The 8,426-nt window shown below is 40.5% G+C and overlaps 1 pseudogene; it reads left to right on the top strand.

Moving 5' to 3' along the window:
* Positions 1 to 2,068: 2,068 nt before the first annotated feature.
* On the top strand, positions 2,069 to 7,585 carry LOC144820254 (uncharacterized; annotated as a pseudogene).
* Positions 7,586 to 8,426: the final 841 nt, after the last annotated feature.

The raw sequence follows: 8,426 nt of genomic DNA, 5'->3' as shown, positions 1-8,426 counted from the left end.
CTTGATGACAATGGAGTCATCCCTGCCCAGGGAAATGGATGCTTGTCTTTCCGCAGCTGTTAAATTGTGGAAGGGTTTGATAGTTGGTTTATTCCGCAGGCTCATTAGAACCGCTCGCTCGAAGGTTAAGACTTCTGGTGGCACCATCCCATCAGTGGGGGTGAAGGTGGATGGTTTTTTCAAACCCGTGTCTTGACTGGGAAGTTCAGGTCGATCCTCGAAGAACGCCCGAAGGCGTACTTTCCTGAAGAATTGTTTAAGCTCAATCATTTCTAGGAAGTTATCAGGGGTTGGGGTGGGGACAAACCCAAGACCCTTTTCCAAAACACTCTTCTCTGTTGGTGAAAGGATTCTGTTGGATAAATTGACGATCAGACTCGTCTCCCCCTGGCTGTTATGCTCCTGGTTTCCATTGCTGTCGGTACTGGCGGTTGATCCTGCCATTGTACTCCTTTCTGCCCGCCTCGCTTTCGACAAGAAGAATGGATGTCCCCCACCCCAATAGCCTTCATCATGGAGCTAGCCCATATAGCCCTGACTGAGAATTTTTTCAGATACGAATCCCAACTGTATCATCAGGTCCGCGGAACCTCGATGGGTTCGACATTCGCACCGAGTCTGGCATGTATCTACATGGCCTCGTTTGAAAAGAACCACATCTACCCTCCAGAACATAACCCCTTTCGAGAGAATCTTACCCTCTGGCGTCGATATATCGATGACATTTTGATTTTCTGGAAGGGTGACCGACCCAGTTGCGAGGCCTTTTGCACTTGGATCAACCAGCAGGACCCATTCTTAAAGTTTACGGGCACAATCTCTGAGACATCGATACCCTTCTTAGATCTAACCATCCGATTAGATCCTGCAACGATCAGTACCACCCTCTTTAAAAAGGAGACTGATAGAAACAGTTTGCTCCTTTATAAGAGCCATCACACGAGAGCCCTGAGGGATAACTTGCCCTTCGGGCAATTCCTCCGCCTCCGGAGAAACTGCAGCTCTGTCCAAAACTACAAACAAGAAGCCAGTATCCTGCAACACAAGCTCCGGGATAGGGGATACCCTACACGACTTTTAAAGACATCATCCAAAAGAGCACTAAATAATAACAGAGAGTCATTGCTTGAAGTCTACCCTAAAGAGCAAGATGACACAATTACATGTGTAACATCCTACACCAAGCATTCAACGTTTATAAAAAAGACTGTGAACTCACACTGGGGGATCCTCAATACAGCGGGTATGGAACTACCACGCCCACGCTTTGCATTCAAAAGAACAGCGAACCTCAAAGACACTCTGATTCACACTCGCCCCAAAAAATCGAGTACACACCCGGTTAAGACCTTATGGGACCTCCCACCGGTCACTGGACACTACCGTTGTGGATCATGTGTAGTGTGCCCTCAAACCATCCATGGTAAAACCATTGAATTACCGAGGGAGTTCATCTGGACCTTCAATAAACATACCAACTGCAATAGCTCAAGGTGTATCTATGTTCTCATCTGCCCATGTAAGATGCTCTACATTGGGATGACGATGCGCCCTGTAAAACAACGCATCATGGAGCACAATAGTAACATTCGTTGCCTAAAGACACATACAAGACTGTACGACCACTGCAGAGAACACAACCACTCCACAGAGAATATGCGATGGACTGTCCTAGAGTGTCACTCCGCAATAAGCCAACAAGCCCTCTTCAGATTGGAGCAAAGATGGGTTCATCGTCTGCACACTGATGAACTCGGCCTTAATGATGCGGTGCCTTGGACAATGTTAGCCAGATAATTCAAACTCGGACCTGATAGTCCGTGTCCTAGTAAACAATTTTCCCAACCAACAAAACAACCTTTCCTGTTCCAAGAGGGCGCCCACATTCACCTTCTTAGCCAGGCTGGGTAATCCTCGCTTTCCACACCCGCGTCGCGTTGCCTAGCAACACGCATCGGACACGCCTACCACGGCGCCCGCGCAACTCGCTTTCTTATGCGACGGGTGCACCTCACGGTCTGACCGGCTGTCCTGTGATGCTACCGACGTGGGCGGGGTAGGTGACTAGATGCCTGATGCCAGAAACGAGCAAGGTAAGGCGCACTGGTCCTACGCGAGGATCACCACAGGCGTTTCTTTACGATCGCCGCGGTTGAACCTCAAGCGGCACTACACCAATCGGTAAGCCTCGCCGCTAAGTAACCCCCTGATAAGCGGTGGATTTTACTCGTTTCAGGTGAATTACATATAGTTCTGGCCCCACCAGGTCAGTCGGTGGGATCTCCGACCGGGGACTGCGGGTAAGACCTCCCCTTTTTACTACCTCCCCGGTTTGTTTGATTACTTATATTAAGGACTTTTACCACACTGGTGCTAGCCACGACTTGCCTAGTTCCAGTAGTTAGAGTGTTACAATGGTGCCTTTTTCAATTTTAATTGTTTCCTGTGTGTGAATGCGCACACTCACCGGCGCCTGCATGTTACATATACGACATACAGCATGGCATGATACGCTATATATGCAAATACAATTATGCACGCGAATTGCGGAGCACATATGTCACTAGCAGGACGCGGTCCAACCTCGTTCTGACTTTATTTTCTAACCCTCTCTCACACGAGTGCTATCTCCTGACGGGGTCTGTAAATTCCCTTCCCCCCTGGAACACATCACCAGCATGTTATTTTTACGTGTTACAATGCTCACAAAAAACAGACATGTGATTGACTGTACCCTTCTTTTGTCTCCTTTCCTAGTCCCAGGGAGGGCCTCAATGGAGGGTTGATCCTACGACACATTCCAGGTCGTATATTCGATTCCTCCAATCACTGAGGTATCGGTAGCAATTATATGAGCACTTTGGTCCTGATGAATTGCCTTAGCGGCAAGAAACATGTCGACCACACTTTAACTGAGGGTTGAATGAGGCTTGGTCACCTTAATTGTCACGCCTCAATACCCCTCAATTTTTCTTTTAACAAAGCAGTGAGCCATACTATTAAAGCTTCGCCTAATGGACTCTACTGACTTTTTTTAAACTTCACTCACGCTCACTATTGCACTTTTTTCTAGGCCCCTCACACTCACACACCCATTGGCAAAGGAATAAAAGAACTCCTCCAAAGTGCAGCACCCTGTGCTGCCCGACGGGCATTGCACCGCCAGCCTGCCGTAGGAGCAGGAAACCAATGATGACACTGTACGATCATCGGGTGGGATGACAGTAGTCGTCCAACCGTTGACTTGTGTGAGGTATCCTTAATTCCGCAAAGGGTTTATTACATTCACTTTTCTTGTCAAACTCAACGAGAGAGAGGTTAGATCTAGTCACTCAGTTGACTTAATCTGGGGAACTCTGTACAATTGTTGTTTATCCCTACTTTGAAGGACATGTACATTGAACCCCGTTAAAAATGTGTCCGTTTCTGTTCCCCCCTTTTTGATAGAAATACTCATAAGGTCCCAAAGGCAAGACCTATTGGGTATGCAGGGCTTGTTTAATATCCTCTAGGATCTTTGAGTAACCAGATCTCAAATGTGATTGTTGCAGTTGTACTGGTCGATAATATCTACTGTTGCTCCAGCGGTAGCAGAAGGGCAATGGGGATGGCCCTTGAAGCGGTCACGGGTAGGGTCCATTATGCAATTAAAGTTGCCACCCTAAATTTGTGGAAGATCAGCCACATTAAGTAGGCGGCCGAGTGAATGGCAAAACTGTGGATGTCTGACCTTCATTTACATGACACCCTGCTCCGAAGGGTTGCCTGGAGTGACTTATATATGAAATAAGAGGGGATTTTGAGGCTTGGCAAGTAGTTTTAAATGCCAAGTCGAAGTGGAATAATACCAAGCGAGGAACTCAAAGTATTGTCTCTGCGAGAATGACCCACAACTCAATTTCCATTTTTTAAGGTGTATTTTAATCTGTACTCCACAGTATGTACATCTGTTGAATGTGCAAATAATTATTCAAGACTATTGGAAGCAGAAAAAATCATGCAAGTGAATGAAGGAGGACAACTTAGAAAAGGAAAGAAACGTGGGGCATACAAAAAATGGTTATTAGAGGTAAGCGCACATTATAAAACATTACACTAAATCTGTTCAGAGGACACTTCGATCTACAAAACATATTGACTCACAATGGCCAGTAACCTCAGAAGACACTCTCTTTTATAATGACAATTATACTAAAGTCTGCTTTCTACACAATTCACTTTCAACTGAAAATTTTCCTCGAATTGCATAGAGGTTTGTGTTTAGAGATTAGGGTGATATCAATTGTCCAATATACAGAGACACTGAGATCTAGTTAATAGTACTTCAGATGCCTCATCTTTCTTTTTGAAGCAGAAGTGTGAAGCAGGCTTCCTTGCTAAGAGTATGATCTGCTCTACATGATTTTTGATGTACCCTGCTGATATCTTTCTTGTGGTTGTTTAGTTAGGCAAGTCCTTAATAGAAGAAACATGTAAGTAAGTAAATAAATGTTGTCTATGCACTTAATATATTACTGTAATCATCTTCAAATTCATGTTCTGCGGAGAAAAAGCAATGTGTTTTGAAATTAAATGGCGCAGTAATTTTAACGTGATCACAAAGTTAAATTGTCCAGTTTTGAGAATACATTATTAACCTAATAAGTCACCAAACTAGCTTCTCTGATTTGACTTTTAGAAGTACCAAAAAGTCCTGTGCTACATGTTACCAAGTGCTAAATTGAACTAATTGGTCTCTTTCTGCATGAGAGTAGACAGAACATTTCATTAAGGAAGCAGATGACAACATTATACAATATGCAGCACCAAAGAAAGTAAAAGAAGGATCCTTGCAGACTTCAAGCACAGCAGATGACATTATCCCCAAAGGTACAGTATGAAATTATATACTCCCTTTTATACCTCTTGCATTAACAATTTGATGCATAAAAGTATATAGTTTGAAAGCGCATCACCTGCAAAAATGATGGTCCTCATCAACCCACATTGAGTTTCTGCCACAGAAAATGTACTTGGCTACTGACACATAATGCATTTACAATCTAATAAACATATTTTACTTACTAAATGTACAATAACATATTTTCTTTTGTTACAGTTCTTCATACATCACCTTTTGCAGAGCACTGTACATTGCATACAGACAACAGTACAGCATCACCAGATTATGCCTCACCAGTATGACACAGATGAAGATCCAATTGACGCTGTTTGGGATACACTTTGTAGCAGCTTAAAAGGTGAAATTGATGCGCAGCTTAAAGATGAACAACTTATGGATCAAGTTGGATATACCATTCAAAATGAGTACGAAGAAATTAAAATGTGTTCTGATCAAACTAATACCACAGATGAATCATCACCTATTTTTGAGGGCTCCAACAAATGTTTAGGGGTGGTCATACTATTTCTTTGTTGCTTTATTATTCGTTTTCGCAGGAGTGATGAGGTAGCTGGCTATATGCTGAATCTCATCTATTTGCTCTTGCCACGTGATAATATAATGTTAAAAACTATGTATCACCTTCACAATTATATCAAAAAAAGTGTTAAGGCCCCAAATATTACCTACTATTGTGCCACTTGCTATACACATGTTGATAAAAACACTCAGACCTGTCCTAACCAACATTGCTTGAAAGATTTGATTCAAAGTGACTCAGTCTCTTATTTCATTCAGCATAGCCTAATTGCACACTTACAGACTATGTTTAGGCGAAATTTTTTTACAGAAAAGGTAAGGAAACATCGATTTGAACACTATATGGAGAATGAGAAACAAACAATGAAAGATGTATATGATGGGGAAATGTATTTGGATTTATTCAAGAGTGGATTCCTGAAAAACCCTAACAGCCTTTCATTTGCAATGAACACAGATGGTGTTCGTGTATTTAAAAGTTCTAAAATATCAATGTGGCCAGTGTACTTAATGGTAAATGATCTGCCTGTATCTCAAAGAAAGCTGCGTGAAAATATATTAATGTATGGTATTTGGGTTTCCACAAAAAGCCCAATAATGTGGTCTTTCTTAATACCATTATATGAGGAACTTGCACAGCTGGAAAGTGTCATTTAAAGATCATAACTATTGTAGTTTTACTTGCCACGCTACACTTCTGACAATCACATGTGATTTACCAGCTCGTTGTCTTGTTTCAAACAGTACCCAGTTTAATGGGAAGTTTGGGTGCTGGCATTGTCTACAAGAGGGTGAAGTGACTGTTTCAGGAAAAGGGCACTGTGGAGTATTTCCTTACAATGCTGAAAACCTAAAAGGCCCACCAAGGACACTCGATACTATTAAATCTGATGTAAACAGTGCAATAGCTAATATCGAGAGTGGACTTTCTGATTACAGTGTAAGAGGGATCAAAGGTCCCATGTGGTTCATGTTTTTTAAACATTTTTGTGTAACCAGAGGGTTTGTGATTGATTAAATGCATGGTGTCTGCAGTGGCAGTACGAAATTGTTGATGACCATCTGTTTCACTAAAGAATATAAGCATCATTCATACGCTTTTTATGATAAAGTCAAAATAGTTAATGTCTATTTGAAACAGATAAAACCCACACTGGACGTTAGTGGAGTTCCAAGGTCTGTTGATGAACTACCATATTGGAAGGCCTCAGAGTTTCGAATTTTTATTTTATTTTATGGAATGCCTGTGTTAAAACATCTTTTATATAGATCACGCTATTTACACTTTTTTTTATACTTATGAAAGCAGTTCATAAGCTATTAAATTATGTCATTAGGCAGGAAGACTTAAATATAGCAGAACAGTGTTTACTTTTGTTTGTGCAACTGTTTAATGATTTATATGAAAAAAGATTTTTAACAATGAATGTTCATCAATTGGTCCACTTAGTAGACAGTGTAAGAGCAACAGGGCCTCTGTTTACTGCTAATTGTTTTGTTTTTGAAGATCTTAATGGTTTTCTTTTACAACATGTGCATGGTACAGTAGGCATAGAAACACAAATTCCAGATGCAGTAAATATGATACAAGTAATACCTGTGTTAATGGAAAATCATTTGCCTCCTGATAGTGTTGAGGCTGAAATTTACCAGAGTATGATGTGTTCATATAATAGAAAGAGACAGCGATACTTAAAAATAGAAAAAGGAATTTACAGTGTTGGTTCTACATACCCTTACAGCTTAAGAGAGAATGAATATATAGCAGTAACTCAGCTCACTCATATTTTAGACTGGGATGTAGAAGCCTTTAACAAAATATTTTTAGAACAAAGCAATCTTCTTGTTTACAGCTCAAATTACACTCGTATTCAGAGGAGAGCCCAAAGTGTCATAAAATATGAAACAGAACGTGGAGTGTTTGCCTATGGCAGAGTCACTAGATTCATTCAGTGTAAGCAGGCAGACGTGTCTGTTAACCTAGCACCCATGGTTCCACTTAAGTGTGAATCCTATGACATCAGGGAACCAGTTCATCTGGTAGTAGTAGATAACAACATCACAGCTATCAGGATATCAATGATAAAATGTGACTGTTTTTACATTCAGGTAGAAAATGAATCATTTGTAAGTGAAATGCCAAATCGATTTGAAATAGATTAAGGCAAATCAGGATAGAAAGTTCTCCTACATGCACGCCTCTTTTTATAGTGCATTTGATTAGAAATCATCTTGATAAGCATTCGTAACCTGTGCTCCAAGGACACCTAGGGGTCCGCGACACCTACGCAAGAGTCCTAGACTGCTCATAAAACATAGAAATGTTGGCCAAATAATAAAGTGTATACCAACATAGAAGCAAAATGTACAACTGAAATATCACAACATTTTTATAAATGTGCAGCTAATAATTCATTTGGTATTCTCACATTGATTTTTGGAAGCAGTTCAAGTACAGCAAATACAATATAGTATGGCCAATGGCTGGTCTCAATTTAGTTTAGAAAAGCTTTAACCTTCCCATTAAAAGTAAAAAAAAAAAAAGAAATTTCATTTGTTTGTGAATTAAATGAAATATTTAATAATTTGTGTATTTGTTTGATGGATGCTTGTTTCTGTCACTTTGTGTATTATTTTGCGGTGCAAATCAATAAATATCAGATGGTAATAAAGATCCTGCTGCATAATGTGCCTCCAATGATTGCATAATGTGCAGCATTTATTTCTGTTACTTTATTAAGTCTATCCTGCCACATATTTTCATTCTTCATTGACCCTTTACTTCAGTGACTATGCATACAATGGCCAATGTTCATCTTTATTAATGTTAGGCATTGATGCTTTTATAGTGGATGCTAATTTTACATGTTTTGTACAAGGAGAAAGTGACAAAAATAAAAAATAAATTGTTAAAAAATAACCTATGACTTAAGCACAGTTTGGTAAAGCACATTGTATGCTCAGTTGTGTATAATAGAATACGTATATGTCGTTTTGCGTTTAC

The sequence above is a fragment of the Lissotriton helveticus genome, chromosome 2_1 (assembly GCF_964261635.1).
Source record: "Lissotriton helveticus chromosome 2_1, aLisHel1.1, whole genome shotgun sequence".
NCBI lineage: Eukaryota > Metazoa > Chordata > Amphibia > Caudata > Salamandridae > Lissotriton > Lissotriton helveticus.
This window is presented reverse-complemented; position numbering and strand designations above follow the sequence as displayed.